Source organism: Eptesicus fuscus, chromosome 4 (assembly GCF_027574615.1).
Source record: "Eptesicus fuscus isolate TK198812 chromosome 4, DD_ASM_mEF_20220401, whole genome shotgun sequence".
Taxonomy (NCBI): domain Eukaryota; kingdom Metazoa; phylum Chordata; class Mammalia; order Chiroptera; family Vespertilionidae; genus Eptesicus; species Eptesicus fuscus.
This window is the reverse complement of record NC_072476.1, coordinates 88834256-88849610: the sequence shown is the minus strand read 5'-3', so window position 1 is coordinate 88849610 and position 15355 is coordinate 88834256.

The window sequence follows — 15355 nt, the reverse complement described above, 5'->3', positions numbered from 1 at the left end:
GAGAGATACAGATGACAGTGTTCACAGGTTAGAGAAACTGTCTGCCCCAGTGGAGGGCTGTATGGAAGGTTTAGGAATTAGCAAAACTGAGATAAAGGAAGATAAGAAATCAAGAAGAAGAGCTGGGGAAAGACAGAAAAGAGAGGGATGTTTAAGCAATGCCATTGATCTCAGCTGAGGTCCCTGAAGGGGTCTCAGCTTGGAAAATCACGTAGCACCAGAAACAGAGGCTCACCAATGCCAGAGCAGCTAGGTTTTGATGTTGTTTTGTTTTTACTTTTGTTTTCTGCTGTTTGGTTTCAAGTTAACTTGGTCAGGTACAGAAATCCATGGAAAGGAATGATGCTATTAGAAATACACTTTCTGAAGGATAAGTACATTGTGCCACCCCACCCCCTGCTCTGCACCAGCCCAGGGCAAGCAGAGTCCACAGGATCTAGGAAACCTCCATGACCTGATGGTGACATAGGCAGGCAGTGCAATGCGCTGTCTCAAAGGCGCAGGTCAGGAAGCAGATTCCTGCAAACATTCCCCATCACGATAACCACTACCCATAATAATCTTTAGTATGTATTACGATCATTCACTCTACTGCTGCAACAGTACAAGATCTAGCATCTCCATGAAGTTTATGCCTCGATCCTTCGAAGTTCAGGGTGGTTGTGGGCCTTTCTCCCCTTGCAGCTTTGCATTCGGAGCTCAATGCCCCAAGGTTTACCGTGGCAGTGGAGAGCTGCCGGGTGATCATATGGGATGTTTCTAAGGGGCAGGCCCATACATAGTTTATACCATTTCTGCTCACATCTCATTGGCCAGAACTCAGTCATGTGGCCCAAACTAACTGGACCAAGGCTGGGAGACATACACACACAAACACATTGTGTCTAGTGAGCATAATTTCAGTCTCTGTCAATCTTGCAATACCTTTCCCAATTCCTCCCAATTTTAGTCACCATAATAAGCCATGCCGCATAATAATCATGAGGTTGTTATCAGAAGAGCAGGTAGGAGGTCATTTACAAATTCAACCTTCAAATTGGAAACCCCTTTGAGAAAGTGTTTGTGTACCATCCCTGACTCCAGCACCCATGGTTGATATTGCTAATCAATTGACTCACAGATCCCCTAGGGCCTAGCCTTAGAATCTCAGCAGCCATCACAACAGAATAATGCTGACCTATTTGCCATCCCAAACCAAAGAGATTCAGTTCTCCTGTGAAACCTGTTTTCTTTCATTCTAAGTGTCGTTGACTACTCACCACTGATATTTGGGGAGAGCATTCTGATCCCGAGATTGTAAAAAAATTGGAATAATTAAGGAAGCTACAAGGCTCAGTCTGCCTTTGTAATTAGCTCACACTTTTATTTCATAAATCAGAACCAGCAAGCACATATCTCTATTTGAACAATTCAGATATATTATCAGCTTGGTTGATGTATCGCTTCTCAGGTATACTCCTGAGCCTTTACATTCATTCTGCAAAAATCATTTGAGAAACTACTATGGGCAAGGCATGGATCAAGGTGATAGGAATACACAGACGTGCACCCTTCTCTGTGCATATCCTTCCCTCAAGGACGGCCATGATTTAATCTCCTGTTATTAATCTTAGTTTGCCTGACTAAACCTTTTATACTGAATGACACCCTGACTCTTTAGATCACTTTTCTAGGTCTCATATTCCTGAATTCAATACTTTTCCAAATATGCTATGAATAGATATGGCTCTTTAAAAGAAGTAGATTGTCTCCTACTTCTGCTATAATATACTTATCCCTTTTTTAAAATGTCTCCCTTGACATATTTGATCATCTTTATTGCTTCCTGAGCCATCTAGTCTCAAAAACTTAACTTTCAATGGCAAATATGTCTTGTTTGCACATGGGTAAGAAAATGTCTCCTTGCAGTGAGTAAAGGATGGGTTTTATTACAGCTTTTAATTTTGCTTGGCTATCTGATAATAATGCCTTACTTTTATACAGCACTTTTGAAATAACCATCATATATAGAACTTCATATAACACTCACAAAAGCCCCATGCAATAGGCTGTATCACTCCCATTTCACAAAGTGAGGTCATTTGTCCTTAGATCCCATCACAGGAATTAGAATTAAACCCACTTCTTCTAACTCAGTCTTGCCACTGAACCCCACATTTCCCCCTGTGTATGCACAATCCTATCTCATCCGTTTGAGAGAAATATTGGAAGGGGATAAAGGATTATTTTTTTCCTTTATACAAATTCAGATGAGGTTACCTGCTGACGGATGCAGGCTCTAAGATATTCCTCTCTATAAGATCAGGACAAATGCTCCATGAATTAAAAAAAAAAAAAAGAATCTGAAAAGCAAAATTCTGCCTATTAACCCTAATTATCCAACTGATTCCTATTATAAAATTGGAACAGTGTTCCCAAGGAAAATTATTCCCAAGAAATATGAAACTCCACCCAAAACCGCAAAAGCTCTAATCAATTATATAATAATATTGACAATATTGATATTTCAAATATCAAAATGTGGTAAGCCCTTTGTAGGGTGGAGAGAGAAAGGAAGGGAATTAGAACTTCCTGTTGCTCTTCAGGCAATTCAGACTCCGTGATTAAAGGAGGAGGAAGAAGGGAGACCTGCTCTGGCCATGAGCTCCCACTGAATCCAGGTGCCCACCCCAATGATGTGGTATCTGTGTTATCCCTGGAAAACCCTACTGTCCAGTTAGGTGGTATAGCAGAGCAGTAGCTACAAATCTTTGTTAATAAACTAAAGTAATGTATTTTCTGTATTTTTCTATAACTTAACATAATTTCTGATTCCTATGAGCAACAGAAACTCAACATTAGTCATTTAGGGTTTCCTTCTACAACCTTTCACTGATATTTCAGCTCGGTTCTCAGGGGCTAGGTAACATAAGAGTTAGGGTTTGAAGGAAGATGAGGCATGTTGGAGCTTTCAGCTGAGCTGCTGAGGGAGCCAGAAGAGCAGATGGATTCCGGAAGAAAACACAATAATTCTTTTCACCTTCCCTGTCCGTCCTTTCAGCCATTACAAAATGGGGAGGCTAAAGGTTATTGATCTGAAATATTTTATGTTATTGTCATTATGTCTCATTCTCAGAGCGTCAGGATCAAAAGCTTAGGAGAGACACCTGCTTCATCCCTGACTTACGGCTTTCGCAGATTCAGAAAGAGCTAAAAGTTACCTCAGAATGTCACTATTTCCAATTTAATGCTAATTTATAACAGTCTTCTTATGCTTTACTATCTCAAGCATTATACGAGTACTCATTTATAGTATGAAAATATATAAAATAAATATACTAAGTTCGACCTTTGAACCTCTCTTATGCGTTGAGAACTTTCCTATTTTATGCATAAAATACATTTTTCTTTATCGTAAATCAAGAGGATTGTGACAAAGTGTTTTCTGATTTGTGAATACATTTATATAAAAAATCTTGCAAAGTTACAAAAATTAAATCAAATTGAATATATATTTAACAATTAAGTTGTATTGAAAACAATAAATATATTAAATCTAGACTGTTTAGATCCCTTTGGATCCAAAGAAATATATCTATCTACCTGACTGGAATTTGGCAAAAATGACATCAAGATTCAAATCAGAAAAGGTGAGGGGCAGGTTGATTGAGCTGGGCCTCAGAAGAGTGTTAGGACCCACAGCAAAGTCCCTGGATGTTTTTCTAAAATGCAAATCCCCGGATCCCAGAAATAATCAGGGCTGTTGCATTCCAAAGTTGGAGGCTCCACCTTCAGTATATTAAACTATGAAAATATACCCACACTTTACCTTATAGACGTGAGTCAAGTTGCAGTTTGCCGGTTTACATTACATTGTTATATGAGCCCTTAGAGTCTTGTTGATTTTATTTTTGAAATTTTCTTTCTTTATTTTGAAGCCCTCCTTTTCTGGTGCTCTGGGCTGGGGAGTCCAGCTAGGGGTTTAGACCCCGGAGTCCTCAGTGGGAACCCCCACATCTGAGATACCTCTCCGGAGCTTCAGCTGCTGTCTGAGGGAGCCCGGCCGGCCCTCTCACGCCTCCACACTTCCTGCCAGTCTCTATGCGGTCTCCACTTTCCGTCCTTGGTTATCAGGGTTCTTTCCAGCTAGTTTTCAGTTGCTTATTCAGGGTGGTTTTTCTGTATTTTAGCTGTAATTCCAGTTTGGTACTGAGTAAGCTTCCACTTACTCTGCCACCATTTGCGGGGGGAGGAAGGGGGACATAATCTGAAGCCCTCCTTTTTTTATTTTGGCTTTTTTCAGCCTGTAGATCATCTGAAAGCATGTACTGATGTGTGTTGTGCATAATGAATTCAAAGACATTACAGAGAAAATAAGGGCGGGTTTGAGAATCTGCATTTATAGAAGATTTCCTTGTGACTTGTTTGCACACCAGAATTTGAGATAGAAGTGAAGTTATTGAGGTAACAAGGCAAAGGCATGATCATGGAGCTGTGGATAGGTCAGTCAGGTTAGCAAGGAAGGTTCTGGAAGAGACCAGAAGAGATGAAAGTTCTAATATTTTTACACGTTTTCCAACTGTCATTTACCTGTTGTATTCAAAGCATGGGCTTGTCTATCCAATAATAAGGGGATTAAAACGGTGCTCTCCCTAGAAAGGAATAGAAGTTTCCAATGAAGGTACCAGGAGCGGTTCATACACATTAATTTAAAACCTCAGGTGAAGCTCTCCACTCTCCCACCTGTTTTTCAGAACTTTTCTGGCTACTTTCCCTGCATGTGTCAGTCAATAAGTAAATCATTAAAATCTCTCTAGAGTCGATCCACCAGGCTTCCTAAGCATTTGCTTCTATTTTTCTCTTTTTAAAGTCAGCTGTTATTCTATGAGTCTCAGCTAGGGAACTCCTCCTCTCCCAGGGCCCAATCAGAGTTCCACTTTAATTAGCTTAATTGGAAGAAGACACAACCGAATTTCCAATTAGAGTTCCAAATGAGCTATTAGAACAGACTATTTTTGTCTTTTCAGAGAAACTTCTCCTAAAAGTCATTTTTTAAAAGGTAGAAATCTTTAAAGGAGAAAAGGTGAGCACAATCAGATCAATTACCGCTATTAATCATCCCTAAAGTAAAGTTGGCTCTTTTCACATAGGTAATTTGGAAATAAGCCATTTATTCATCCTTTTATTAAATTTAATTTTTGTTAAATTAATATATGCATATTATCTAAACTAGAGGCCCGATGCACGAAATTCACACAAGAGTAGGCCTTCCTTCCTTCCCCCAGCTGCCAACTTCTCTCTGGTGCCCAGGACCCGGGCTTCCCTCACAGCCCCAGCTTCGTATGGAAGGTTGTCTGGAAGGACGTCTGGAAGGATGTCTGGTCTAATTAGAATATTACACTTTTATTATTATAGATACCAAATAGTTCTATAAAGCTTATAGCAAAAACTTCCCACTCCACCCTCATTCACTCACCCTTTAACTCTTCCAGATAGTTCTTCTAGTGTTTACTTCCATATTTATAAATAATATTTATATTAGGTTGATTCATAAGAAATTGCCATTTTTGTGGGTAAAAAGTGGTTAATATCAAGAATTTCAGGTGGTTCAACTTAATACTACTATTCCTTGGGTTTACAGTTTTGAACATTATCTACTGACATCCCAATATGGAGAGTAAGAATTTACTGCAACAGCAACACACACACACACACACACACACACACACACACACACACTCATTTCTCCCTCATTCTTCCAATATAGTTATAGCACAATTATTAATTGAGTTTACATTATTACCTTATGTAAATATTGCTCATAGTTGAGCCTTATAATGTATATAATTTTGTTTCCTTTCTTGTTCAACTCTGTTTTTTCCTGAAATGAATAATTGCCTGGTGTGTGTGTGTGTTTTTATTTGCTTAGTTTCCTATATACCTGTCATAATTCAGCCACAGATTTCCCGACGTGATTCTTAAATTCCTTTCTACCATGTAAAGTAATTTCTATAAGTTTTCTCTCTTTTTTTGCGACATCACGATAGAAACTCTCCATCTCTCTGATGTCATAGATAATTTTTAAAAACATTTTCTTCTCCCCAGTGCTTACTTCTATTTTTTCTGAATTTCTTTTCTCTGTTTGCTTTGGTCTTTGTCTTCACATTAGAAGTCTTCCTCAAATGTCTAGTGATCATGAGCTGTCTGTTCATAGTTAATGGTGAGGTCCTGAAAAGCTAATTAGAAGCTCTTTGGTCAGCTAACGGGCCTCAGCATAGCATGAAGGAAACTAATTGTTTCATGGGCGCACTCAAATGTCGGCATTTGTACATCTTTTGTCTTAGGTCAGTAAGTTTCCACCAAGAGGATTTCTCCAATCTCCTCCAGGTAGCATTTTTTAAAAATATATTTTTATTGAGAGAGAGGAAGGGAGAGGGATAGACAGATAGAAACACATCATCCATCGGCTGCCTCTTGCATGTCCCCTACTGGGGTTCAAGCCTGAAACCCAGGCGTGTGCCCTGACCAGTGACTTCTTGGTTCCTGGGTCAATGGTCAACCATTGAGCCACACCAGCCAGGCATCCTCCAGGTAACATTTAGGTCCAAGCTGATGTTCAAGACCATGAACTTGTGGTAGCTCCAATCTCTAGCCTGTGATTAAAGTTTGAATCATCTTTTTGTTCAAATACTAAAAGATATAATGTGATCTAAAGCCATGCACCTTTCCATCAAATTTGTAAGCTACATAGAAAATTTAAGGAAAATTGTAATACTGTACTTTACAGAACAATTCCATGACATAATTCAGCAGTGTTAAAATTTCAGTCTCTTGACAATCTAGCTCACAACTTGAAAGATCATGTCTCCATAGAAAAAAGCTTTTAAATGATTCTCTTATGTAACCAATTGGATTATTCTAGCACCCTTAGTTTCAAGGGCTATTCATTATGTCCTTAGAGAATGAGTAGCTCCATTATACAAAATCCCCTCCCCCCTCTAATCATGGGATCCCAATGTTGCATTGTACTGACACCTTTTGCTTTAAATCTGTGTAATTATCTCAGAAAACATGCCCTTTATAATCAAGTCAGGCTGATCTCATTTCACTTGGAAATTTTTTAAACCATTGGTGTTCAGATTATCTGTCCTTAACCAAATACAGTCTAGGTCCACTTCCTCCACAGAAGAGTCTTTTTAAAATTATCCTTGGCTATTGGTGAGTAATATATAATGTATCTTTGGGGGATAAGGTTGTTAAAGGTTTTCCTGGTCATGTTACTGTACGTAAAGATTAACTTTCAACACCATTCACAATAATCAGTCCTCTTTTTTTTCTGCTTTGTTGGTCAAGCCCTCTAGGAAATGATACACACATGGACAACATGATATGATATACATCTTTGCTATCCATCAGTGTACCAGCTGCGTTACGTACCCAGTAGGTTCCCAATGAATATTTATTGACTACCTGAATGAGTGAATTTTCATATCTTTGAAGAAGAGTTACTCTTTAATATTTATTCTTCAGGAATGTCAAGCTGTGTCTAAGAGTAATCAATTGTAATATTTTCCTAAGCTTTTTGTATCTTAAATTTTACATGCTTTCACATTCACTTTCCAACAGCAAGTACATAAAGCATCCTTTTCATGTTTGCAATGATCCCACATAGTTAAGATGCTCAGTGTTGAGCTATCACACACATTGATTGACCTTGAAATCCCCAGGTACAATATTAGATGGTGACTCAGGAAAAGACATTAATTTTTTTTTAAGTGTTGAATATTGCAGCTGAGCTTCTTAATCAGGAGAAAAGAGCCTGAATACCTGGGGGACAAGTGTTATACACACACTGAAAGGCAATGCTCATCTCTCCTGAATACATGATAATGGAGAGGAGAATGGTGCTGAACAAGCACAATGTTCAGGATAATAGTGTGGACCATGGGAAATGCTGCACAATCAAAACCGATGAGGAAAAGTTTCATCCAGCAGCTTTGAAAATATGTATTTTAATTTCAAAAGTTAGGTTATTTTTTTTTAAAGATTTTGGATTAAGATTGCTTTCTGAATTTGTGGCTCTTTGTAAAAAAAAAAAAAAAAGAAGAAGAAAGAAAACATTGTTTTCTGGATTTGGCTACTTATATCTATTGGTCCATTGTTGGGGGGAGGCGGTTATGACAAGGAGAGATAATTGAGGCATAGCACCAGAAACTTCAGGCCAGGACAAAAATTTTAAACCACTGGTTTAAATTTAAAAAATTATTTTCTAAATGAGGTTTAATGAAATGGATAACATTTTACATATAAAAACTGTTTTTAAGTTTACTCTCAATATCCCAACCATTCAAAACATTTAATGTGTGTTTTGCTTTCAGCACAGTCTTAACTTCTCTGTGCACTAACTTCTCTTTGTTTCTGCATCCATTATTGTTTCTAAAAGCATTTGTCATGCACCTACTCCACACAAAGTTCTTTGCAAAGCCATGTTAGAGATAAAAAGAGAGTTGAATTGTTATTATCCTGGAAGAGTTGTTAAATATTTTCAGGCTGAGGATGGCTCAGCAGTGTTCGTTAAAAAAGGCTGTATAGCCCTGGCCCGAGTGGCTCAGTTGGTTGGGCTTCATCCCATGCACCAGGAGGTTAGATGCCCAGTGAAGTCCATATGCCTGGGTGGCAGGATCAATCCCCAGTCAGGATGTTCAGGAGGCAGCGGATCAATGTTGCTCTCTCACATCAATGTTTCTCTCTCTCTCTCTCTCTCTCTCTCTCTCTCTCACTCTCTCTCTCCCTTCCTCTCTCTCTCCAAAATCAAGAAAATATTTTTTAAATTTTTCAAAGAAAAAATAATGACTTAGATATTTATTGTCTTTTTCTATCCACTTGGGAACTTTTGAAAAAATAAAGGTATTCTTCCCATTTGTAGTAAAAATTTAAAACTAGAATAATAGTTCAAATTACTAGTGTCCTTCCTTTATTATATGAATTACTAATTCATAAAATTAGTAAAAAATAAAAATGATAAAAAATAAATATTCAAGCCCTAACCAGTTTGGCTCAGTGGATAGAGTGTCAGCCTGTGGACTGAAGGGTCCCAGGTTCGATTCTGGTCAAGGGCATGTACCTTGGTTGCGGGCAAATCCCCAGTAGGGAGTGTGCAGGAGACAGCTGAATCGATGTTTCTCTCTCATCGATGTTTCTAACTCTCTATCCCTCTCTCTCTCTCCCTTCCTCTCTGTAAAAAAAATCAATAAAATATATTTTAAAAATAAAGAAAGAAATATTTAAGCATTTTATTGGTGTAAAAGAGTATTTGATATAGCTAAATATGCGTAATTATTTGATATGTGCTTTTTGTTTGTTTGGGGGGATTATTTGTGTTTTTTTAAATCCTCACCCAAGGACATGCTTAGAGATAGGAAGGGAGAAGAGTCAGAGAGAGAAAGAAATAGGGAGAGAGAGAGACAGAGAGAGAGAAAAACATCTATGTGGGAGAGAAACATAGATCAGTTGCCTTCTGTACAAACCCTGACCCGGGACCAAATCCTCAACCCAGGTATGTGCTCTGGCCGGGAACCAGCAACCTTTTAGTGCACAGGATGATGCTCAATTAACTGAGCCACTCCGGCCGGGCTGATAATGTGCTTTTTTATTATTTACTTCTTATTTATATATTTCCTATGGAGAAAGACTTTTTTTAAGATAATTTTCAAATTTGGAGAGAAACAATATACCTTAAATGTGTTGATAGAGCAGTGTTTTATTATAACTTTCAGAGTATTCATTTGATTAGACAAAATTATGTTACCAACAGATCTGCATCAAATATTTTTCTCAAGTATCAAAATAACTTGTAATTAAGGAGCATATTTAATTATCAGAGTTCATCATCCTTTGAGAATGCACATTATATCTGTAAAACCAAGTATGATAAAACATATGAACAGAAATACAGTATATAAGACCCTGAATTTTCTTTAATTAAATGTTATTGGGGTGACATTGGTCAACATGAACATGTAAGTTTCATATGTGGATTTCTAAGTTACAAAGTTTGTATATAGAACCATGTGTCCACCACCCAAAGTCAAGTCTTCTCCTGTCACCTCATATTAGGTTGCCCACCCGCCGGGAACCAACACACTGCTGTTTGTGTTCATAAGGTTCAGTTTTATATCCCACATATGAGTGAAATCGTATGGTTCTTAACTTTTTCTGTCTGACTTATTGCACTTGGCATAATGTTCTCAAGGTTCATCCATAAAACCCTGAATTTTTAAAAATTGGTTTAATGTTACTGAATTATCTATTTTGAGTCAGATACTCACTAGAAATAGGAAAAAAAATGAATGACTGTAAAATGTTTATTAGCTGTTTGGAGAAACAATTAGGCCCCGTATCAGGGCAGGCCATGCTGTTCTAGGCCTGAGTTACCAGCCCTTTCCATTCCCAAATTGCCACACCTCAGGGCAAGAGCAGACCCAAGATTAACCAGTTCATGGCCATTTCAGCAGCACTGAATAGACTTTTACATCTCTCTCTGATTCAAACCAGCATTATAGCAAAAGCCTGTTGTTCTTCCCTCCCATTAGACATTCATCGGGTCAAGCCTGTAAATCCCAAGTCCTCCAAAACCTCAAATTTCAGTGAGAAGAGATAAAGGAGTGATTAACCATCTTTCCCAGACAACTCTGAATTTCCTATGCAAATTGCCCCATCTCTGCTCCATAGCTGGTCAAACAACTAATACAGTGATAAATATTGAGTTATGCATTTGAACCTGAACATCTGCATCAGACTAAATCTAAAGTCTGTGTTGTTGGGAAAGTGGTCTGTCAGTGATGAAGGGGAGAAAGCCCCTATTAAGGCACCCAACTATCTCAGTATGAAGAGGACCATGTGGGAGGAGTGTCTGTATCTAACTCATAAAACACTTTCTAGAAGGCAAGATGTTTGAATTGAGTTTTAAGGATGAATAGCAATCTTCCAGACAGAATTGGCAGTAGTCTTCCAAGCACAGAGTGATGAAAAAATATGCTTCATAGTAGCAAAGACAAGTAATTTAGTATGACAAGCCAATGATAAGTGTGGGAGAACTTCAAGCTGGAAATACTATGCCAAGGAGTTCTAATTTTCTGCTGAGGTCTAGAGGATGTACTTGAAAGAGTTGAAGTAAAAGAGTGGCATAATCAAATTAGAGATTCAGAAACTTCAAAACAAGAGCAATGTAGAGAATTGAGTAAAGCCCTGAGTTAGGAGGCTATTACACTAATTTAATCAAGAAGTAACAGAGTTTCCTAAATCAGACAATTCAAGGAGAATCCTATCTAATAAAGAGGGAATTTGCTAATTGACCTCACGCCATTGCAAAGATGGTGGCACCCACAGCCAATAAGGAGGGTATATGCTAATTGACTGACCCACCCTCAAAGATGGCGGCACCAACAGACAATAAGGAGGGAATATGCTAATTGACTGCCCTGCCCTCAAAGATGGTGGCACCCACAGTCACAAGATGGCGGCACCCAGTCCCCTCAGCCCCACTGGGGCAGCAGGTGCGCGGTAAGGCTGAGCCCGCCCCCAGGCAGGCCTGGCTGCTCTGCATGCCTGCCTCTGAAGTGCCCCGAGGCACAGGCAAGCCTTGGATGGTGGCTGCCCAGCTGCCCAGGGTTGGCCCAGGGCACAGACAAGTCTCAGGTGGCGGCTGCCTAGCCGCCCAGGGCCACCCGAGGCACAGGCCAGCCTCAGATGGAGGCTGCCCAGCCGCCCAGGGCTGCCCGAGGCTCAGGTAACCAGGGCCAGCCAAGGCTTGCGCTGCCAGCAGTGGCAGCAGCAGAGGTGTGATGGGGCATTACCTTCCCCTGATCACCAGGTCGCCTCCTGCCCCTGAAGGCTCCCAAACTGTGAGAGGGGGCAGGCTGGGCTGAGGGACCCCCCTCCAGTGCATGAATTTTCATGCACCAGGCCTCTAGTAAAAAATAAGAGAGAGAGTTTGGATGGCCATGTAAAAGAATGTGAGGATAAGGAAGAGGGGAAAGTGGGGGCTACGGTGGACACCGGCTCTTTCTGTGACTACAAGGATGATTAGCAGGTGGGGAGTAAAGAGTCAATGTTATATTTTGGTTTAGCCACTGTTTGCAAAAGTCCTGTAGTATTCCCTGCCCTCTTCCCAGCCAGAATTTATATCAGATATTTCTCTGGAACATTAAGCTATTGAGCAATGTTTATGCATTAGTTTTTCGTTGTGGTGTAAAAATTACTACAGCCTGGGTGAATTAAAACAATACAGCTCATTAGCTCAGAGTATCAGAGGTCAGAAGTCTGGCATGGCATGTCTACATTCTCTCTCTTAGGGTCTCTCCAGACTGAAATCAGGTGTAGCTGGATTGAGCTCTTATGTGGAGCCTCTGCTTCCACGTTCACTCGGGTTGTTGGCAGAATCCAGTTCCTTGCAGCTGTAGGACTGAAGTCCCGATTACTTGCTGGCCGTCAGCCAAAGGCTACTTTCAGCTTTAGAGGCCACCTGCATTCCTTGGCATGTGGCCCCTTCCATCTTCAAAGCAAGCCAGGGTGCAGTGAATCCTCATGCCATGAATCTCTCTTCTGCCACCAGCCAGAGAAACTCTGCTTTTACAGGGCTCATGTGTTTTAGGCACATTCAGATATTCTCCCATTTGCCATCTGACATAGCATAATTATGACAGCAGTATAAGGGGACAAAGGTCATGGGAGCCATTTTAAAAACCTGCCTATACACCTTGCAAGAATAGAACTAAAAGAAGTGATTCTCCTCTAAGATCATGTCAAGAAGAATTTTAAGATCAGTGAGTTGAATAAAAACCCAGAATCAGAGAGTCAAATGGAGAAGTCAAAGGGTCTCCAAAGAGAATGCAAAAAAAGACTCCAAGGCTTGTGCCTACAGTAGAGTTCTGACTTCACAAAAAACTATATATACTAGTACAAACTTCCACTGAGGAAGATGAGGAAATTATCATATAAATCTCTCCTCCCAAATTTACATACCCCTCCACATATGAATTTGGTTGGTTAAATTGCTACTTCAAATTACTCCGCTGTTATCTTTACGCTTTAAAATAATACACTTAAACCTTCATAATTTGAATTATCAGCATGTGTTAGAATCTCTTAAGCTCTGTAATGAAATAAGAGGAAATGAGATGAACACATCCTCCCATCTCTACTTCCTTCTGACCTCCTGATTATTGTACTAAGATCATCATTTCTATGTTGTTACAATTTATAACCTTTGCATTCTTTTCTAATGCCTGCCTTCCCTGGAGTTTAGTCTCGCTGCTATATTTAAATGGTCTCAGTCCTCACATCAGTATTCTCAGTTTTCTATACCTGAACTCTTTATTTTTATTTATCTCTTACCTCTTGGCTAGATTTCATAATCAAGTATATATTTTTGCCAACAAAAGCTGAAGAATACTATATTTCCTGAGTTCTTTTGTGTGTCAAAATAATGTTTGTTTTCTATATACTTGAATGACATAACTGAATATAAAAATCTCGGAACACATTTTCTTTCCCTGAAGATTTTGGAGTAATTGCCTCAACATTTTTTAGTACAGTTGCTGTGAAATTTAATACCAACTTGGTTTTCCCTTGATAGAGCTGAATTGCTTTATTTTCTGGCTTGGCTTATTCATATTAGTTGAATGTCTACTGTGTAAGAGGTACCATTGTAACTGCTGGGTCCATATCAGGTTCTGGATTCTTTATGTCCAGCAGCTTTGCCATTGTAACTACCCTATGACATAAGGGCATGGTATGTGCCTTCAACCCACAGGATCGAGTCTTCTTTGATGGCTGTGAGTTTTTCTTCTTAACCTTTAAAATATTATGGAGCTCCCATAAATTCTGTTCTTATCTGTGTGGGAAAGTGTTTGAAATTTATTCACTTTGCGATTTAATTCATCTTCTGACATGTATTATCCATTTGCCTTTTTTACTGCTTTTTTTTTTCTCCACTCACACCACCTTTTTTTTCTATCTTTTAAATATTTAGACATTAGTCTCTGCTAGTCTCTTTCTAATTGTGGCTCATTTTTCAATGAGGGCAGCTCCATCTTGTTCAGCTTTCTGCTCAAGAGTCACAGGAGGAAGGAAAGGGGAGAGAGCCAAGGTCGCAGGAGCCACGTTCCAGCAGGTTGTTTCAGACAACTTCCTCACCAGCTTGGCTGGGCCTTCGCAGTGACCCACATTCCTCCTGGACCTGAGCAGAAGTTTCTGTGGCTCGCGGTGAAGCCCCACAGGCTCAGTGGGGTGACTGGCCGTGTATCTTCACCCTCCTCAACTGACATTGATCCCCTCATCAAAGCTGACTCCAGGCACACCGTAGAGGCACAGGAGGGCATGGAGGTTAAGAGTACAGGGTTTAGCCCTGACTGGTTTGGCTCAATGGATAGAGTGTCGGCCTGCAGACTGAGAGGTCCCAGGTTCGATTCCGGTCAAGGGCATGTACCTCGGTTGCAGGCATATCCCCAGTAGGAGGTGTGCAGGAGGCAGCTGGTCGATGTTTCTCTCTCATTGATGTTTCTAACTCTCTATCCCTCTCCCTTTCTCTCTCTAAAAAATCAATAAAATATATTAAAAAAAAAAAAAAAAAAAGGAGTACAGGGTTTACAATTGAGCAGTAAGATTGGGATAATAGTCCTAGCCAGCTTGGCTCAGTGGATGGAGCGTCAGCCTGCGGACTGAAGAGTCCCAGGTTTGATTCTGGCCATGGGCACATGCCTGGGTTGTGGGATCGATCCCCAGTAGGGGGCATGCAGGAGGCAGCCGATCAATGATTCTCTCTCATCATTGATGTTTCTATATCTCTCTTCTTCTCCCTTCCTCTCTGAAATCAATAAAGAAATATATATTTTTTAATTGGGATAATAATAGTACCCTCATCATAGGGTTACTCTGAGGAATAGCTGGGTGGGTACATGTAGACCATTGAAAACAGCATTGAGCACATAGTAATCACTCAATAAATATCGGCCAGTGTTATTGTTGATATTGTTGCTAGTGGTATTATTATTATTCCCATTACATGCCTCCAGGATGTTTCCTGCAAAGTCACTGGGTTTTTCTCCTTCCGATACCATCTGGTCTGCAGTTCCTCAGTGTGGGATGCAGAATGAATGGTTTCCAGGAAGGGAGAGCCGGCGAAGCCCTCCCGAGCTGCTCACCCACTACTGGAAGACGCTGCAGTGTGTGTGTAGATTGTGGAGTCTGAATCTCCTTCGGGCATCCTCCTGGAATTGGGGCCAAATGTCTCTATATTTAGAAGCAATTCTTCATAGTTTGGGGTTGTGTCTGCCTCTGGGCTTCATTAAAAATGGTCTCTTTTGTTAGAATCTGT